The sequence below is a fragment of the Lissotriton helveticus genome, chromosome 3_1 (assembly GCF_964261635.1).
Source record: "Lissotriton helveticus chromosome 3_1, aLisHel1.1, whole genome shotgun sequence".
NCBI classification, from domain to species: Eukaryota; Metazoa; Chordata; class Amphibia; order Caudata; family Salamandridae; genus Lissotriton; species Lissotriton helveticus.
In genome coordinates this window covers 539,937,821-539,957,240 of record NC_136061.1, presented here as the reverse complement: position 1 = coordinate 539,957,240, position 19,420 = coordinate 539,937,821, and the positions used below count along the sequence as shown (strand labels likewise).

At 44.4% G+C, this 19,420-nt stretch overlaps 1 protein-coding gene across 2 annotated transcripts in view; it reads left to right on the top strand.

Annotated features, from left to right (window-relative positions):
* The window catches only part of HECW2 (HECT, C2 and WW domain containing E3 ubiquitin protein ligase 2), a 1,154,081-nt gene that overhangs the window by 245,634 nt on the left and 889,027 nt on the right, over positions 1-19,420 (top strand). The gene's annotated exons all lie outside the window — the stretch shown is intronic.

Here is a 19,420-nt window from a genome sequence, read left to right as displayed (position 1 = left end):
TGACTACGTAACTGTCTATGTTCTGTTTTAGGGGTCGTTTTAGGCGACCCGAAGAAAGGTGAAAGCAGACCAGTGACGGTACCTGTCACTCTTTGTCTAATAGAAGGAGAAGCTTGCAGAGGGGCAAATGCATCAGAAAAAACAGGCTGAGGCAAAGAAGAAGTAGAGGCAATAGCAGAGGAAGTTGAAGTAGTAGCAGACATAGTATCATAGACAATAGCTGGAGCTGTAGGCAAAGTCGTAGAAGTAGATGGAGTAGGTAGCAAAGATGGCGGCCTTTGAGAAGGCTGCGCCGGAGAAGTAGGAACCAGCTGAAGAGTAGCTGGCGTGTGTGCAAGAGCTGTGTTTCGTGCGCCGGGGCGCGGTATAGTAAAACGCTTTGGTGTTGTAGTAGCGTCTAACTCATACGGTGGAGGTGAGCTTAATAAGTGGGACATTAATGGATCTTTCTCGGATCTCTCCTCTTGACCTTGTCCCTTATTTGGTAACATCGGGTAGCATTTATCTACTGCTAGTTTCTTGCTCCTAAACATTTGTTCGCTTTCTTGCTCTTCCTCGTTATCCCTGTATGCAACGGCAGCTTGCACCATTGACATACCTCTCTTATTCCTTTTTGCTAATTTTATTTCTTTTTGTTTGGCTTCTTTGCGCCATAAGCGGAAAGAGTCAAACATCGCCGTCCGGGCTTTTCTCTTGAATAATTTGACCTCTAAGTTATCTAATATTTCTGAGTCGAAACTACCATATTGGGGCCATTTTAAAACACCATCCTTGCGGGTGTATTTTATCCACACTTCATTATATGTGATAGGACCTACGCCGTGCTTTACATAGAGCTCGTATGTTGGAGTTCCAATCGGAGGAACCGGACAGGAATCCTCTAATCGGGAGTCCTTACTATAACCAAGACAAAACAAGTTTCCAAGTCTGCTAAAACCAGGCATCTTTGCTCACTAGTCTAGCTTCAAACTTCAAAGGATTATCTGTTACGATATTTCTCGTGAATACACAAGTCCTTCGGCTTTGGGGCTTGCAAGTACCAAATCAAAGCGTATCTCAAGGATTCCAAAAACTAAGGACAAACTAAGGACTGGGAGACGCTCCACTTATACTTAACTGAAGTATTTGAAGATCGGTGACGTCGCTAGAAGACTCGTCTATCGTTTCGCTCTACCAAGGATCACTGGGTCCAAAACAAGGCGATAGTCAGGGCAGCAGTCCTTCGTAGCCGTCGGGACGCGGGGAACCTCGCAGCAAAGACCTTCGGAACCACGTCGACATACAGGGGTCGCTGAAGTGGCTGGCCGTCCTCTGGAATTTTCACACGAAGCTCCTCATGAACATCTGGCTTGGACCGTAGCCGCTTGATACCGCCCCGAGTTGGGCGCCAACTGAGGTACCGGGTTTTTAAGAGCCCGGTGGTGTCAGGGGATAACACCCGAAGACCTCTGAGTTCCCCCTTGTTTCGGACCACAGAAACACGGAGTCTTCTAGTCGCAGTCAGAGATCAAGTTTTATTGGCAGCTACCAAGTAACAGGTGTCCTAGAAGCACGACAAACACGGGTCATGTGTTCTCAGGAGACTGTTCGTTTTTACAGAACCAGCCTTCTCCTTATATACAAAAATAATAGCTGCAAGCAAGAATTCTTGGGTTTATGATATGGCTATATACATATTTCTACAATAATACAAAAGAGCGAAGTCATGTAGGCAAGCCCGTATTTTAGATGTCCAATTCGTGATAGATTACCTAGCCAGGCCCGGAACTCCCATCAGATATCGGTGAAGCCCCAATAAAAGAAGGCACCTCCTAGTCATAAAACTGGCCATAAACAGGGAGCGTGGACAGGTGTGTATGTGTGTAGAAAACATGATCTGTATGCGGTGAATGGTTTGTGGTATGTTGTGCATTGATGCTATCGTGTTTGGCCACTGGGCGAGGAGCTGCCCAAACAGGTTTGGCTGGAGGCAAAGGAGTCAGTTGGGACAGGTCAGGGGGGAGTCAGGGAAGGTGGACGTGTCCTTTTAGATCAAGCTCGACCTTTAATTGACTTATCATGAGGGCAAGACACAAGATGGATACAGTTTACAAAATGGAGTCTGAGGGGTCGGGACGGAAACTATGATTCAGGGGTGTTAGCATCCCTCGATCATGACGCAAATGCATAGAAATGATGTCCTAATCGTTATCGGTTCGTCGACACCAAATTTGTCATGGTACGTTGATGTTTCGGGACACGGGTATTGGACCTCGATACCGGGACAAGGGTAGGGTCCAGAATTTCAGAACCACAAGCTCCATGTTAGGGTGGGCGTGGCTGGGCTTGTGTGACATCAGCAGGGGGTGGAGTGGTTGCTGCAACATAAGTGCACATGACAGTTTGGCCGACCCAAGACGTCTGGCTAAACCTTCATACACACTGTGCATGTTCTCCTCTGGCTGTATTGAACAGCCTGGGGGGAGAACATGCCCAGGCTGTCCCCCTCTGTCCGCCAAACCTTGGCGCTCAGACCAATCAGGCAGCGTTGTGATTGACATGGGGAATCTGGGAGCCTGTGCGCCTCCAAGAGGCAGGATACAGCAGGGACAGAAGAAAGGCGGCGGCTGGAGACCCACAGATAAGTCTTTTTTATTTTTTTCTACTCCTGCAGCCCCCATCCTCGCCCACCGCCATCGTCCCCTACCAGCCCCCACTGCACACTACACCTTGTAATGTGACCTCCGTTTGCTTCCAGTACCTCATCCGACTGGTACGGTCCTCTCTCTGTAAGACTGACCCTGCAGGGAGTGATCTTCACTGGATTTCATAAAATTAACCTTTCCAGACTTAACGATACGCCATTGTAGGAAAGAAACACAATAGCAACAAGTTATTAACTGATTATATACACCCGGCACATTTACGTTACCCTAAAAACCCTGTTAAAATATATTTATTAAGATTCACCCATCTGTTATCCCTGTGACTTATAAAAAGTAAAAGTAACTTCAAATATATCTCCTTTTCGCATTTCTGTGTAAGCACACTTATAGTCAGGAGGTCTCTTCACATCACAAATCTCAGGCACTGTGTAACTTTTTCAAAGTTTCCCAAATAATTGCCTTCATCTTTGTGTACCAATATAACATCCCTGATACAAACTTTATTTCCTAATCCATACTAATATTATAAAGAGAGAGCCCAAACGTTTGAGGCGGGTAATCTCAGTAACCACAGCACCAATCACAACACCCAATACAGCGTTGGAAAGGGCAGTTGCAGCAGAAGGACATAGGCTATGCAGACGGCCACCATATACATTTAAAAGGTAAAAGAACCATGCCAGAAAAGTAGTCCCTTGTGGGCATGTCTGCGTTGTGCTATGGGCGTGGGCTGGGGGCGTGACTAACGCTGGGGGCATGTGTTACGGCCATCATATCGTGGGCTGTGGGCGTGTGCTGGGGGCGTGACAAATGCTGGGGGCATGAGAAATGCTGGGGGCGTGTGTCCGCCCTTCATGCCATGTGAGTCGTACATACAAGCGCCAATTACGTTGCTGCGCAGCATCAAGGGGCACGCTGGAGGCGTGAGAAACACTGGGGCGCGTGTCCGGCCTTCATGCCATGTGAACGCAATTGCGCCGCATCAAGGGGCACGCTGGGGGCGTGAGAAATGCTCGGGGCGTAAGCTACGTTCCGCCCTTCTTGCCATGTGGGTCGTACATTAATCAGAAGATCGTCTGCTGTGGCGGTGCTGGGGGCGTGACAAACGCGTTCAGCTGGAGGCGTGGTAAGTAACGTTACTGCAGCCTCTCCTGCGTGCTGTTACTGAGCTCTCTCATTCAACGAAATTACACGCACCTGGTACCATCAACCAGGGCTCTAGCCGGGCTCAGGCGGCGGATCAGTACACTAATTACACGCGCCTGATAACATCAACCAGGGCTGCAGCTGGGCCTCAAGCGGGGGAACACGCGCCTACTAACATCAAACAGGCCCGCATCTGGGCCTCAAGCAGGGGAACACGCAAATGAGCGTTTCTGCGGGGACAATTACTGCAGCCTCTTCTACTCGCTGTCACTCAACTCTCTCATTAAACGGATTTACCCGTGGCTGATAACTCTCTCATTCAACGACATTACACGCGCCTGCTAACATCTACCAGGGCTGCAGCTGGGCCTTCTCCGTCCCGATTCTAATGAAACAAAAAATGTTGTCTACCGCGAGATTTTAAAATAAATTGCCCTTGCCAAATACACACATTACTTACATTCTATTTCATACCCGGACAACGTCGGGACGGGCTGCTAGTTTTGATAATAAAGTTTAGAGTGTGTAGCTATTTCATTAATGTGTTCATTAGTTATATATGTAATTTTAATGCAAGTATAAGCGAGTCCATAATTTTATAATATGCAAAACATTAAACCTTTATAAATGTTTGGATTAAGCTTTGAGTGGAGAAGCTTTTATTTGTTAAAACATTCACTGATTTGAGTTTACAGACAAGTTGATGCGTGGCTGTGTTTGGATTAGTTAGGAATACAATACATTCTTATAACAAAGACTGTGCTTCATCTTTGACTGTAAAGTAGGGCCGCTCACTTTAACATGAGGGGGATTTGAGGGGTGTGACGTCACTGTATATACTAATTCAATGAGTTCCCCCATCTGACCCATTCTTTGCCCTTATTCATTCACTCTTTCTGCTGACCTTCAGGGTCACGTGAGGCCACAGTCTCTTGACTTCTGCTCCTTATACTGCTGACGATATGTGACTATTATCCCAGAATTGCTCCTAATAGTGTTATTGACGAAAACATCTAAGCTTTGCTTTTCTTTGGACCTTTCGCCAGATCAGCCAGTATTACACGTGCTCCCCAAGGAGAAGGACAAATCACAAACAATGCTGCATCTCTCCTCGGATGCTATAGGACAAATCTAATGCAGGGTCCGAGCATAAACCAAGCCAGCGAGGAACAATGTCCGGCCACTGGATTGTTAGAATGACACATCTTTCTGAGTGCCGCCCAATTAATTTCAAAACATAACAAGCTACATCCTCTGTCCCGCATCCTGGCAGTCTAATCAAAGCCTAATTTGTTCCAAATTAAGATGACAAATCTGACTTTCTCTTGAATATGTGAGCGTGGAAAATCTGATTCATTTTTTAGGTTCCGAAATGTTAATTGGGCCAACTTTGCCCGCTTTTTCGGTTTCCTTGATAAATATGATTTTCTTTGATTTTTCAATGTGCACACAAATAGCTTCGTCAATCAAAAAGCCTGTTTTCGGCATGCAAAGGTTCAGAAGCCCTTTCACAATACGAATTTCCCTGAGAATGAAGTGTCTTCCTTTCAGAACAGGTATTCACATTGCACCTGTACCCTTTACCTTCGAGGAATGAGCATTCATACATAAGAGAATAACGTGGGACACTGGCAGGGAGGACCCAAGAGGGAGTAACCCCCCAACTAAATAGAGATTTTGCGTTTTGCATACATGCCTCATCAGGGGAATATTTTAGTCCTAAAGATTTGTGGGGTTGGGAGTCTCAGATTTGCAGACAAACACAACAGACAGAGTACCGAGCAGAATTATGGCGCAACACAGGGGCTTGGATTATCTAGGTGGGCAGATGTACCTAACGCACACAGCCAATGCTGCCCGCGTGGCATGATGTTGAGTTTGCAAACACCTGCTCTTCGTGCGGTTGAGGTGCGGTAGCTGTAGAAATAGGGTCACAACAGCTGTTCCACTAAATGCCAGTACAGAATCTCCTGTTCTTCCAGGATTCCCCTAACTTGCGCCCATTGTGCTGTGTGTTGTTCTGTGACGCTGAGGGGATTGCGTATACAGTCATGCCGGCGGTGCCACATGGCAGGATGTGCGTGGGGGCGTCGGGGGCTGCCCACCCTCCCAGCTGTCTAGAATGGTCCTTCCTGTTCGTCCGTCCCCGCCTCCTTCGTGTATGTCGGATAATGTCAGCACATCTGGGGAATGTGTGCGCACAGGCAGGGAGGGGGTGGCGGCACGGCAGACGCCTGTCCAGGGTCAAGAGGGGCAGAATGCTCCCTGAGCAGACGCGCTTCTACTGGTTGTACAGGCACTGAATAGGTAGATCATTTGCTCTTCTCAATTAATTTTTATTCAGAAGTCACCTGATTTTCATTCCTGACTTGCATCCTACGCCACGTGCTGCTTGCTAACGGTTTGTGCGTCATCGTTCGGTGTGTAACAGTTGTTTGTGATTAGAATTCTAGTTTATTTGTTTTAAGTGACCAAAGAGTGTTGTATTGTTAGATTCATGTGTGAGCTCTTTGAGGTATTTGATTAATTGGAGAAGGTTTGCGGAGTCTGGGGGTGCAGTTCATTGAGAACTGAGACCATGTGTTAAAACACATGCGGTCTTCCTTCTGAATCCTGTCAGCCGCGAGGCGCTTCTACTGTGTACAGTGGGAGCCCGCCAAAGCTTTCCATCTTCTGCGTGGAGATTGACACAGAGCCAAGTGTGCTGCGTGCACTGTTTGTGTTTTAACTCTCACAGAGGAATGTCTGAACTACGAGGACTTCACGAGCTGCGCATTGTTTCTGTCCTTAGTGATGAGAGCTGGACTCTGATGCTGATAATTGTAACCCTGACAGGATGACTGGTGCATACATAGCGGCATGTATTTCATAGTAAGATGCCCCAGCTTTATGCAGTGTGCTTTCACACAAGCTGACTTTCATATAGACGTATTCATTCTATGTGGTGCACATGTTTACATCCTCTATGAAGGCCATTGTCATCAGTATGATTGGTACCAAAAATAGGTTTCAGCACCCAAAAAATGTTTTTGCGGAACTGTGTGGTAAGTAAAGTAGTTTACATTTATAAGGCCAGTAATTTTAGTCAAGATTGGAAACAGCGTTATTCACTGCAGCTAACCCATAGGCCACCTGGTGTTCACCTATGGATCTCCCTTGTCCTTGCTCACCCTCAGATCTCTCAGCCCCCTTCTTCTCATTAGGTCCTAAAGCTCCTGCTCGTTCATGGAGATTTGTATTGTCTACTGACCATCAGGTCTCCAGAAGAACATGTTTACCCTTAGGTCTGGCCTCTGTTCACCGTGAGATTGCAGGAGGCTTCTATTTACTTCCACTGCCCTGGTGCTCTGTACACACTAAGGCCCTGAGATTTCCAAATCTGTGGCTAAACCCCTGAATTTAAAGGGTAAAGGTGCCGTCAAGGGAATTTGTTTAAATGACAATTAGGAATTTAGACTCACTTAGTAGGATGAATAAATAATCCTTTTGTGAATTTAATTCATCACCAATCAGATAACTGATATATAGTCATAGATCAAATTTAGAATACACAAAACATAAATAACAAACACCAAGGTGTATCGAAAAAAGAAATTTATCAGAAAATTGAAGGGTGAATAATTTGGTATACAGATAAAATTAATTCAGAAACACTTAGGACTGCAGGTCAAACACAGAATACATTGACAGTTGACACAACAGAACCTAAATACACCTATCCAAAAGCAGTAAAGTTGCTTTAAGAGATGTATCTTCTAACAAATGAAATGAAATGAAATGAATTTGTACTTGTAAAGCGCACTTATACCCCAACTGTGGTTTCCTGGCGCTGTATGTATACCACTGTGGAACCCTTCCTGGCTTTCCTGTGAAATGTCCACTCCTGGGCACCACCAAGGTGAAGCCTGGCATCCCAGCGCTGTTGGGGCCGTTGTGGAGATTAAGCAAGCTATTGCCCAGAGTTGCAGAGTGGGACCCATGATTAGAATAGGCACCGAGGCAAGAATTATCATGTCCAAGGAAATTGAGCCCAAGACCCGCTGAGGCAGGAATTGAACCCTGGTCCTGGGCTAGACCTCTGCATCAGGGTCTCCCGCTCTAACCATTAAGCCTCACTTCTCCACAACCATTGAGCCACACTTCTCCTCATCCTTCAGCATGTAAGTTCAACTGACAAGCAGTTCAAGTGGTAACATTTCAGTGTAAGGATATTCCAATAGAGAACACTATGAGGGATGCATGTCCATGGCAATAGGGGAGAGCAGGGGAGAATGACATAAGCAAGATGAGAACACTACACACTGCCACCAGGGAAACATGAAGGGTACCCCTGGTAGGAAGCTGACACCCATCAAGAACTTGTCTTAGCTGTCATGTGGGGAATGTCAGTCTCAAGGAATCCTCGCAATAACTATGTCAGCAAAGCTTTACATGAAACCACAGGGCCAATTTCTTAGGAAACCCAATGCAGCTTACTCCCTTATTTTCATCGTGCTCCAGACTGCAGCTGGACCAGCAGTTCTTACATCCGGCGAACGGTCACGCATCGTCGGAAGGAAAATGGCGGCCGTGACGCTGCGCAGCTGCCTCTGTATCTCCACGGCCCCGGGTGCCCTCTGACGACAGCGCTGCTTAGCAATCTCGGAGGCCATTCCTGCGGGCTTCAGGAATGCCATTAATCTTCTGACCATTTCCTTCCCATAATTACCCTGCTGACGCTCTGCCAGAATGATTGAGCTTTGCAGACCCTTTGCCGTATTGAACAACCGATTGGACGTCTCAGCAGCTGCAGTACAGCTTATAAGACACAGGCTGTAGTTTTACACTTTTGCCTAGTTCACATAAAGGCTTTATGTGAACTAGGCAAAAGTGTAAAACTACAGCCTTTCATAAAGCCCATGGTTTCTGGCCTCACTTTGTGTAGAACCCCACTTCCGGCACAGTACTCCCTCTTTGGAAGCTGTTATGCGAGTGCAGGGAATTGTGTGTCTGTGGGTGTGAAAGGTTGTGTTTCTTTCTTGTCACTTTAGGTACTAGGTTAAAGAAAACCCCGTTGCTCTAACCCACATTTTTGCCTCGAGGCTTTGATGCATAAAATAGCGAGCGTCTTTTAGGACTGCGTTTCAAAGATTCCTAAAACAACTGTCTGGTTTAAAAGAACCTATCACAGGAGCAAGTATGACGATTATGTGACCAGACACAGCTTTGTTTGAAGGCTTTGTAGAATTTACCTTTGTACCCGATCTGTCTCTGATAACACGCGCATTTTCAATTATGTATGCCTCTGAGGTAAACACTGCGATTCATGTCTTGGGCTAGAGACTCAGTTGTTCACAGTAGGTAACAAGCATTTACAATGCAATGGTCTCAGCATCATTAAAGGTAGAGCTATTGGCATTGCTCATGACATTTCTTTTTTTTTTTTAAATCATCAATGGCATTGTCATATAGATTGCCAATAGCGATTCATGTCTTGGGCTAGAGACTCAGTTGTTCACAGTAGGTAAAAAGTATGGTACTGGCATTACAAGGCGGACATCCGCGGTGCAGTCTGGTTTACGCTTTGCCCCTGCGTTGTAGGAGTGCATCATGCCATATTATTCATGGGCGTAAGCAGGGCGCACAGGCCAATTGTTGTTTTATGTGTATCAAGCAGCCGTCATTAAATTGGACTTGTACATAAGGGCTGCAACAGCACACATCCACGTACTAGGAGAGTGGGACATTGTTTCCAAAAAGTGTCTGACAATGTAGCTTATGTTACTGTATTGATTTTGCACTGATTTATTGATTTACATTTACATTTACATGTTTACTGAATTGTATTAGTATTATCTTGTAAAATGGTCGGTGGTTGTCGAGACACACAATAGGATGAAAGATAACTTAGTTTTCGGGCTTTATTTGTTTTCAAGTATAAATGCTCCCTTTCCAGTCATCTTACACACCCACCCACCCACACATACACGCGCGCTACATCTGTTTTTGTCTCTGATGGCAGAGCTCATTTGTGTCCGCGAGGCTGTGTCTACAGGGCAGGCTCTAGGCGGAGTTATTTTCCGTTTCTGTTTAGCAAACGTCCCTTTAAAGGGAGCTGCCTTTTTCCTGTCAGCACTGCACAAGTGCGATGACAAATAACCTTTCCCAGCTGTTCTTGTGCTGGCACTGTGCTATGAGCGAGGACAAATTGCACCATTGCTGCTTTTGTTCACTGGTGTGGGAATAATTTTTATTGCGGGAGTACAGAGATCGTTTTAAGCAATATGTCACCCTAGAATTATGTGCAAGTGGCATGGTAGTTCAGTATGAACATCTAAAGAATCCAGTTTGTGACGCTTTAATTGAACTGACTGAAAATATAAGGCCTGCGTGTACAATATGTTCGTTTTCATGTCCCCAGTCATTTTTTTCAGACGGTACTCAAAATGCAGTATTCAAGGGCAAATTGGCTGAAGGACCGAATGTTTATATCACATACAGAAAATGAGTTTACATTCAGAATGATGCCATCAGGGAGGCTTGACATTAATTCTTCATTGCCAGACACACCTAACTCGGATAGGTTTGGGATAGGACTCCTTCAAAGTAGGTTGTGGGTAGAATTTATGATTTCGGATAAGAGGACCCCTTAAAGAACTAAATGTCTGGCAATGATATATTAATTTTAAGACCCCCTACAAATATTTGTCCATGTGAAAAACGTTTTACTCGTGAAGACACGTGCTGCCTCGAGAGAACAACCTAACTATCAGTAGTAGCCAAATGATTGTGAATGCATGGAGTAAGCAATCACCAATCAACGGCACTCTCTTGACCCACTTTGCCTGGAGACACTCGCTGGTTCAGGTTCACCTTGCTGCAGAAGCCACAATAAATAAAATCACAGCTTACAGCCTCTTTCTTTTAGCACAAGCAATCGTCAAGGTGAGTACTCAGCCAGCCTCCTGTGTGTTCTAGTAGCTTTGTTCATAGATGCAATTTCAGGAGTTTGAAGAGGAAAATGTCATGTTGTAAGAAATAGACAAACTGTTCCTGTATCCATTCCCTTCTTCTGGCTTGAAGGGGAATGTAATTGCCAACTGTCCAGGCAGGGCTGCACCACAGTGCGTCTAGTGTGCATCACCCTTACCATGAGTGCTAGGGCCTTTGGGGACACTCTGGAAGTAGATTTTAACCTAGGCAGCAGGTGGTAAATCTGGAAGTGGACATTTCTGACACAACTTCACAAACATTTCCGATGGTGAATCCGATCAGAATGTGGAGGTTGGCATCGTGGAGATTTAATGACATTAAGACATTTCCCCACACTGATTATGAAAAGAATTTGTGGGGAAATTTCTTTCTTGAAATGCTTTACATTGACAAATCAGTGACCCCTTTAGGGTGATAATCGATCAGCAAGCCTCTTAACTCTTCACAGAAAATATGAATGAGTATGTTCCGTTTCCACTTTCTTAGGAAGACATTTGGAACAATTGCCCATCTAGATTATCAAAGACTAAGTTGTTTGCTTGGCTCCCTGGGCCAAATATTTGCTATAAGGCCTCAATTAGGAGATAGAAATGAGACTTCAGTTGCATGCCCTTCCTCTGTAATCTTCAGGACCCAACAATTTGAAACTAACTTCTTTCAAGCCAAGCTAAAGAAAGAGGTTTTCCCCACCATCCAGTACTCTACCAACTAACTCCTAGCATTGTTAGAGTCCTTTGGGTGACGGCGAGAAAGAGAGTTTGCCCAGACCACCAGTGGGGTTACAAGGCTGCAATCTGCTTCTGTTAGTTGAGGGAAAAGTGTGTCTCCATTGATGTTTTGGGCTAAATCACCTCCCATCCCAGACCATATGCTTATCATTTAAAGGATAAACATTCTTGCTGTTCTTTATTCATGGATTAAGGCCCCCTGATGACCAACAACATTTGTTTCTTAACAATAATATTTCACTTGTCATACATTCTCTATGCTATGTACAACTTCCAGTCCTGTTACCTCACGTTTGTGGATTTCAACTGACGCCCCTGCTACCAGTGCTGTAACAATTTCACTATCTAAGACAACATTAGGTTTGAATTTAGCATGAATCTCCATTTTGTTCACTAGTATTTTCATTCCATAGACCAGTTGAGAGAGCCTGCAAAATCTATGACTTAGGATTGGGAGGTTTAACTGGCACATCCTTCAGCAAACCCTCCTGCCTGGAGTACCAAGTTGCGGCCCAAGTAGTTTTGTAAGCAAAACTTCCACTACTTTGCCTGAAGTACCAGCCAACATTTGCAACAATTGAATCCACTTTGAAAGCGATTGCTCGGCCAAGAAGTAGGGCAGTGTAAATCGCTATGAGATGTGCTATTTTCAAACAAGCAAGTCTTTAACTGCACCATAGTTTCGGAGTTTAGGACTTGAAAGATGGTGAAACTGCTGAAAAAAAGAAATTCCAATATACCTGGCTGCATCTCATCAGAGGGGATATTCGTATTCAAGCTTAGCTAAGCCAGTGATAGAAATTACAAAAGGCCCCACACACATCCTTATCCAAGCTCCTGCCAAATTTTGTTGTTCGTTGTCACAGCATCTCTTCGAAGACCAAAGAAGAAGTGAGCAATAACAAAGCATTTTCTCCATTTGTCATTCTTCAGACATCATGGAACAAAGGAGTTTGTTATGTTATATTCATTTATATTGCACACATATCACTCGGGAGGATATCCTTTCTCACTGAGAAGGGGTTGTTGCTCTGACTGGGGCTTATCGATCGGATAGCCACGTTTTTCAGTTTTTTGCAGAATTCTGTGACTGAATGGCAGCTCTGGTGTGCTGGGGTAGGTCATTCCAAGTTTTAGGAGTTAGATATAAGAAGGTGCAGCCGATGACTCTGGTTCTTCTTATGCGGGGGACATAGGTGAGAAGGAGGCTCACAGACCTGAGGGGTCTGGTTGGTGTGTGGGAGGTAATGCAGCTGTTCTAGTATCCGAGATCTTGGTTGTGCCATTCTTTGTATATGTGTGTGTGGAGTTTGAAGAGGGTGCGCCTGGCTGTGTCTGCTAATGGGAGGGCCATTGGAGGTCCTTGAGGTGTGTGGATATGTGAGAATATGCTGGGAGTTTTAGTGTGAGTCTGGCTGCTGAGCTCTGGATAAACTAGAGTCTCTTGGTGAGCTGTGTGGTGATGCCAATGTAGAGTGTGTTTCGATAGTACAGCTTGCTTGGGTGATGGTTCTGCGGATGTTGAGCAGAAGCCATCTGAAGATATTCCTGAGGAGCTTTAGAATGTAGCAGCAGGCAAGGAGACCATGTTAACCTGGCTGGTCATTTTGATATGATTGTCTTTGATGATCCCTAGGTTCCCAGCTTGGTTCGACAGTATGTGCCACCTCCATCTTATCAGAGTTGAGCTTCAAGAAGTTGGCTTTCATCTAGTTTGCGACTTCGGACATGCAGTTGATGAACTTCATCTGGGTATTTGTGATGTCATCGGAGGGAGAGGATGAGCAGGGTGTAGTCGGCGTTTGAGATGATGTTGAGTCCATGGGCTTGGATGGTGTTAGCGAGCAGGGCCATGTAGAATTGAAGAGTGTGGGGCTGAGCTTGGAGCCTTGAGGAACACTGCAGATCAGGTTGGAGGTAGAGGTGGTGTACGGGGTCAGGCTGACTGACTGCGTGCTATCTGAGAGGAAGGAGCTGATCCATCAGAGTATGAGTCTGTGCATTTATGTCTTAAGGAGGCGTTGGACGATGATGGGGTGGGATACAGTGCTGAATGAGAGGTTGGAAAGGATGAGTACCAAAGTGCCACCTTTGTCTATAATGAGATGTATGTTGTCTATAGCAGTTAGGACAGCATCAGCTTCTTCATTTGGGTGGTGAAGCGTTGCCCACCACCTGGTGAGGGTGCAGCAAAAGTGAACAATAAAATGGTAATAAAACAACTTTATTACCATTTAATTTTTTCCTCTGCCAGCCTGAGCTGAGTGTGAGGGCGGGGCAGGGCCACTGCTGCTGATTGGCTGCATAGAGGCGTAGTGGCTGGCTACACCAGTTTAACGTGTACATACCACTTTTCCAGGTGTCTTGCAATGACTAGCCTGCCATGCGCACTTTAGACCTCTCCAAACTGTGCTGTCTTAGAAAGCCAGCTGGAGATAAGGCACTGGCCCCCAGTGCCTGAATGAGTGCTGAGCCAGCCCACTACTACCAATTATGGTGCTTCTCTCATGCTGGCTAACACCACAAGAGCAGTATCTGAATTGGTTAGGGTAGGTGGTTCGGGGGCCTCATACTCGGACCACTAGAGAAGAACCCCAGCACCAGAGGATGTGGAACCAGTGGGTAAGTAAATCTTTAATTTTTCTTTTTAATTATCAAAGCGATATAAACAGTAACAAAAATCACTTATATACATTACATTAACATTTTAAAGTTAAACTTTTTAACTTTAAAACATTAATCCTATCCATGTCGGTTATTTTGTTTATTACATACAAGCATTTTATTTAATTTTGCTCAGATCAGCAGTGGCATTTTTTTACCCACTGGGGACCTGTGAAACTCGCAGTGCTTTAAGCCTCAAACCCGGAGCTCTCATTCATGGCTCAATAAATCACTGTTTATAATGAGCCATGACTGGAAGCTTTGCCACTGAGTCTTAAGGCATCAATGGTTTCTCTCAGTGCCAGTTTGCTTGCCCCACCACTTTCAAATTGCGCCAGCCCCCACTGGATTTGTGTGGTCTCTTTACTGTCTTTCGACCTGAATCCAGATTGGAAGGGGTCCCAGAGGTAACCGTTGTTGAGGTGGTCAGCCAGTTGTTTGTTGGCTAGTTTTTCCAAGACTTTTGATGGACAGGGTATCAAAGAGATGAGTCTGCAATTTGTCAGTTTGTTTGGGTCCGCTGAAGGTTTTTTTATTAGAGGTAGGATGGTGGTGTGGTGCCATGCGTCCAGGTAGGTGGCAGTGGTGAGAAAGTCATTGAGTATTAGAGTGAGGTCAGTGCATATGGAGCTGAGTTATTTGGTGAAGTGTGAACAAGAATCTACTTGGGCCCCAGGTGGATGGAGTGTATATTGGTGGTTTCCAGAGGGGCGATGATGACCAGCAGGTCAGGGCAGTGTCTAATGTTATGTTATGTTATGTTATGTTATAAGCTGTTTTGTAACGCGCTCAATTACTACCGGAGTATCCTGGCGCGGTATACCGCTGGGGAACCCGTCCTGGCTTTCCCTGTGGGATGGTCCCTACTGGGAGTCAAAAGAAGTATATATTCAAGTCATCTATGTGTGTCTTAACTAGCTCTCTGTGTCCTATATGTGTAATGTCAAGGCATACAACAGGATATTACACAATGTGAAAGAATATCCATCAGTTACTCAAACTGTGCCGCCCTTTCCATCATTTGGACCACTTTCCAAAGTGGAGAGTCCAAGTTGTTGCCACTTAACCGGGAACTGGTAGTAGAATGACTAGCCCAGTGTGTATTGGGACTCAAAAGGTTAACAGCTCGCATGTGTTAGTAACTGAAAGCAGTGCATGAAAAATGTGAAAGAAAAAGTGCTCTTTTAAAATTGAAGAGAGGATGCAGAACACACTTTATTCAATAACCGTCCACTTCCAAAAGATAAAAACAATGTGAGTGCAAAGAATCAGTAGATTCAACAAATAACTACTGAGTTGATGTTTCAGGTCGACATGTTTCTGCAGGTATTAGGATCCATTCAGGTATCTATTGCTTCATCAGGACCACTATTGACTTTGCTACTGCTTAATACTGTATACAAAAATGAAAAAACAGAATAAATGATAAGGATATCACCTGCTCAGTCTTTTCAGTCCTCCTGTGTAGAAGGGATGTTTCCAGACGTAAGAGACACCAGGACACAGACACAACATAGACAAACAAGGGTGTAAAGATAACAGTGCTATCATTAGTTAAGTTATCATACACAGAGCCAATTCTAGTGATAATGGCTCATAACCGCTAGTACAGCTCTACCCATCTCAATGTGCTAGGATAGCCTCTGGCTCACCTTAAGTGCGAGAGGAACGTGCTTCTCCTCACCTGGCTACAGCTCAGGATTATGGGGCACCGCCCTGTAATTTAGAAAGATATATGCAAGACAGTGATGATTGACTGCGCGACGGCTGAACAGTATTAAAATAGTGTGTAGAAAATAAAGAATAAAAAATAAACTCTTCCTTCAAAGCCTCGCGTCACCATTAAAGCTGTTCATAAATGGGATACGGCCAGCTAATCATGGAAAATAGATCTAAGTAACAAGAGCAATGAATCTTGTAAGCTGTGGCCCTAGCTGGTTATCGAGTGCCTCTAAATTGTCTGCTTGCAGACGGAACTATCGAGCCTCTCAGCATCTAGACATCGTCATGTGGCAACTACATACAAACGAACAGTGCATTTGAATCCCATACTGGGCCGGGGGCATTATTGCAAAGAACTGCTTAAAGATAGCTGAACCAGTATTCACTGATGCCTTTTATAGCAGCTGGCTATACTTCTCGGTTGCGTTAATTATTGATACCTTGTATGGACTAGATGATGGCTCATCGATAGAATAGTTGGTGAAACACAGTTAATTAAACAACAACCTTGCCTTTGTCTGTAAGCCTTGACCTAACGTCTTATGTGAAAACCCATATCTGTTGTGGCAAAGATATGGAAAACGAGATATAGTGACAAAGTAACGAGTAAATGCTAAAAACATGTGTATGTGTTGTATGTAGACTGTTAAGTGCTTAAGATAGGTATGACGTTATTTCTGTCACCAGATAATTTGGGATTGTCTTTGAAAACAAATAAATTAGATTAAAATCAGATTAAAAGAAAAACAAGTACATTTATCATCTGATCTATTAGTCTACATGCCCCAAATAATAGAACAGTACATTTTTATTAAAAGAGCTGGAGATGCCGGTGATTGAACACGGGGCTTCATACATGCGAAGCACGCACTCTACCACTGAGCTACATCCCCAGTTAGAACGGTTATGACATCACATCCTTTAAGACAGAGTGCATACCAGCTCGTCAGTGTCGACGCAGTATGTATTGAAAGCGAAATCTAATGTAAAATTAATTAACTGCTTTCATAAAATTAATTAACTGCTTTCACACACTTAACTGGGAACATGACATTTGGTGCGAGCCAGTAGGAAGCACATCCATTGCGTTCTCACATAACTACGATTGTGGAAGAACATTTTACTTTTTTCTCTTTCGTCTGTTTAAAGAGTGTTCCTACTCTAACACAATCAAATTCTGCAAAGTAAGTATAACATTGAATTTTGTCCTATTTAATTTGTACGATAGTGACAACGCCGACATTTTTATGTTGTCTCAGTGCATGTTCTCATAGTTTGTTTTGGACTGTATTTTTGTGCACTGCCTCTCAATTTCCATATTTTTCGAGTTTCTATATTTTTATTGCTTTTTGAATAAAAAAAATATATAAACGAAGTTTTTTAACATTATTGTGTGGGTGATTGAGAAACTGTGAAACCAGACATGGTAGTGTCTTTCTATCCAACCAGCGACCTTTATTCAGTTCTACTAATTTCTTTAGCCATTACCAGCGCCAATACAGCTGTATGGATATCAGTTTCGGTCTATACATCTAGGAATTTGTAATTTTAATTTGTAATTTTAATTGAATACCATTATTGAAAATAATAATAATAATATATTTAGTCATAATAATATATAGATGTAGGCTAAATTGACATCACTCAGAAATATACATAAAATATAATCCATTTTAATTAGAAAAAGGTAGTGGAGATGCCTGGAATCGAACTCAGGGGCTCGTACATGCAAACCATGCACTCTATCACTGAGCTACATCCCCTCGCTTGATTATGTCAGTGTTCCGGAAGAAGATAATCTGTCTCTATCCACATCTTCTGTTGCGAGCGTGGTGCGAACGATTGTAAGTGATCGTGCCCTCACAGAGGCCACTCGCTGCCAACAGCATTTGCACCGCACGTTATCTCTTTTTTATTGTAACACTTTAAAGATGGTAAAGCGTATTGGAAAGCGCCTGAAAGAAATGCAGCTCCCACATTCACGCCTCTTCTACGCAAGCAAAGGATCTTGGGTCTGGGCGGGCTGAAGGACACGAGCTGGAAACACCAGCTGTGAAACAGCGATTGTGAGAGGGACTGAAAGAGAAGCCACACTTCATGTATGTCCTATAAAGAGAAGCATGGCCATAACTTGGATCTCCAGGGACAATACTAAGAGTTAAAAAGAACATACATCATGGAAAGTTGTCATATTCATACTAAGTCTGTGCTGGTATACATTTCTACTGTCCATCCTAAGCAACTGCTCCTGTACGTCACCCAAAGGATCGCCACCCCTATACCAACACGGCTGTATCACGGACCCCTTAACGCGAACGTGTACATCATGCATGATTCAGATAACATACTTCTAACCAAAGGGGTGGTTACCAGAACTCGGGTATCGTGCTTTACTAAAATACTGGAACAGAAGTAACATTTGGGGTAAGATGCAGAGGAATACCTGCATTTAATGACCTCCTGCCAGCAAACCTTGAAGTTGTTTACTTTCTCTGTCCCAGTGCCTGGCGCAGCAGCAGGGGAGGGGGCCTGCGCGATTCACTTGCGGGAGCGAGCAGTTGGCGCCGCGATAATTGATAACATATGGTGCCAGCCGCTCGCTCCCGCAAGTGAATCGCCAGACGTGCACGCGTTGCCATTGAAGGCAATGGAACGCGCTCACGTTTTTAGCTGAAAAGCCAAAGCGATAGCTTAAGGTCTTTTGCCTATGCAGCACATGCACATGCAAGCTGCGTAGGCGAGACCTAAAAAGGAAGATGAGGTTAAGGGGTAATGAGAAATCATTCTAAGATCTGCTGGAACCTTATCACTAGTTCTTAAGGCTTTATATAGAGTCTGAACTTAACCTCTGAACTGATACCCTTTGAGACAGAAGCAGGCCGCTACTGTGAATGCTCTCCCTGGGTGTATTAACCCCTGAATCCTAGGTGTAGCACGGTGAGTCTTTGTGGTGTGTTTTCTCTTTCTTTTCTTTGTTGGAGCTCATTATCTTCTACACCAAAATATAGACGTGAAGGCGTTTGTACAACAACTCGTTAAAAGGGGTGGGCTTACACTGGGGGCCTTTTGAAAAAGTGCTGACGGAAATCCTGTCCGCCAAAAAATAAATTCCATAGGATATAATGGGATTTATATTTTGACAAATGCGATATCTGTCACTGCTGTGAAGGAGTAAGTCGTCCGCCAATATCTAAATCAGACCCTCAATGGTGAACAAAATCCACTTGTGGATTCTCCTCTCATTTTAGCCCTTACCCCCAGAAATGTGAGTTTTCCCTTTGGAACCCAAATGGATATCTGGCATTTTTATTTTCTTGACCACCTCAGTGAAAATTGTTCTGTGCAGTTCTAGCCTTTTCTCCTATTAACCACCCCTTGACAGGCAGGTATACACTTTTCCGTTGTTTGCAGTCTACCCTCAATGCTGTACCACCAATGATAATGCCTTTGTCATGGGAACACCATGCAGTCAGCCGCGGCCTTTTCAGGTAAGAGCGGTGGGGCTGGGTTGGGGGAGGGGGAGTTTCAATAGACGACAGTGAA